A 1,929-nucleotide genomic window follows, 5' to 3' on the forward strand; every position below is an offset into this window, starting at 1 on the left:
ACATTGACAAATCACTCAGAAATAAAGTGTCCGCAGTTACTATTGGGACGCATTTGATATCTTTATACCTTCAGCCCCTACATCTACCTCAATTTAGTAGTGAAAATATCATGATTGGTGAAATTTGCTTTAAACATTTAATAACACAAATTGTGCAAAMATACCAATTGTGTTCAAAATGCCTTTAGTTACAGTGGAAAATCATAACTTTTATAAACGCTTTTCGCWTACGAATCTACGAGATGAGACGGCAAGTGAAATGTGTGAAAAAAACAAAAAAGCACAATCGGCGATGGAATATCGGTTTTATCAAAACAGAGAATTAATTTTTCGGTCTATTACGCTGCAGTCCAATTAAATGAGGTTCCAATTGTGTAAATGTTAAAATTTTATATATATTTTTAAAATTTCCTGAAAATGTATTTTTGTGGTAGAATATAAACGAATTATTTCTGTTCTATTTGGTTCCTTTGTTACAGAAAATTTGTTCAGCGCATTATTTTAGTGCTATTTAATATTAATTATGCCAGAAATTGGTGATATCTACAATTTTTCAATTCAAAGATTTTATATTCAGGAAATTCAATTAGGCGCGGAATATCCGAATATTTTGATGATGCACGTATATAAGCTCACGAATAATTTGAAGATGCATGTACGTTCATCAATTAATGGTTAAAATTATTTGGCATTATAAATGCAGAAACTCAAAGTTTGCTGGAGTATTTGATAAACTGATTAAATTATACTCTATTTTCGTAGACATAATCAACTAAAATTAATATTACTATTATTATATGCAGCTGTAAATGTGATACTGAGTACACATTTTGCACGAAGCTTTACAATAGTACAAGCAGGATGGCGAAAGTATTAAACAGATAATGGTTTTAAATTACTAAACTTATTAAATTGACGATTTTACAACGCTTTTTTTACAAATATTTGTATATATTGGACACAAAGCTCTCAATTGCTCACTAAAAATAATCAGAACTTCTACTTGAAAATATCTAAGGCCAATAACTCTTAATAGAAGCGAAATATATTTCAAGATTTTATATTTGCGTAAGCGAAAATCCATAGGCTATTTCAGTACGAGAAAATGGGGAAAAATAATATTTAGCCAAAGCTGTTCTCTGACTTGATCCGAAGTATAGTTTCCTATGAGATACTTGACAACTTTCCATATTCAGTTAGTCTCGTCTAAGGCGTTTAAAACCAGAAATTATTGAAAATTAAGATGATCGGGATTAATTTCAATTTAATTCGGAATTTATAGGAAATCCTTGTTTGATGATAGTATTGAATGGTATTATCATGCGGTCAGTATTATATGGTATCTGAGAAGCGCTCAGCTTAATTGCCTGGACTTAATTAAATCAATTACTGACATTCCGCGAGATAAAATATGTTCTAGGATTTGATTTCATATCAATATACATATTTTCATTATGCAGTATCTGTGGAAATGAGTTTTGAAATTATTACTATTAAATTTTGTCTGCAGGGTGTATGCTTAATTGAGGCGGTCAAAGAGCTGCTGATAATGCTAACACTTCAATTTAAATACATTTTAAAGGGTTACTTAGAAGATTAGCGCGAACAGTCGAATTCATGCCTGCACTTAGGACGCAACATAACAAGCTAATCAGCAAACAGACTGGATTCGAAGTTCACAAATGTCCATTACATTACTGGTAGCCATTAACTTAGGGTAGAGGCCGGGATCAGATTCATTTAAATGATAGGTTTTGTATTTGGATTACGCGTTCGTACTACAACATTATTCGAATTTGCAATTATCGCTGCCTTCTTTCAGTGCGTTGATTTTTCCGCCAAATAAATTTAACATTTGCCAGAAATAGAGATTCGGGTATTTCTTCAATCACACGAGCATATTTTGTGTTCGAAGTTAACTAATATATA

At 31.3% G+C, this 1,929-nt stretch overlaps 1 protein-coding gene across 4 annotated transcripts in view; it reads left to right on the forward strand.

Annotated features, from left to right (window-relative positions):
- Window positions 1–1,929, forward strand: part of LOC109542778 (protein unc-13 homolog B) — a 78,464-nt gene that overhangs the window by 25,832 nt on the left and 50,703 nt on the right. The window lies entirely within an intron of this gene.

The sequence above is a fragment of the Dendroctonus ponderosae genome, unplaced genomic scaffold (genome assembly GCF_020466585.1).
Source record: "Dendroctonus ponderosae isolate FM_Combo_2020 unplaced genomic scaffold, Dpon_F_20191213v2 Dpon_F_20191213_7, whole genome shotgun sequence".
In the NCBI taxonomy this organism is placed as follows: domain Eukaryota; kingdom Metazoa; phylum Arthropoda; class Insecta; order Coleoptera; family Curculionidae; genus Dendroctonus; species Dendroctonus ponderosae.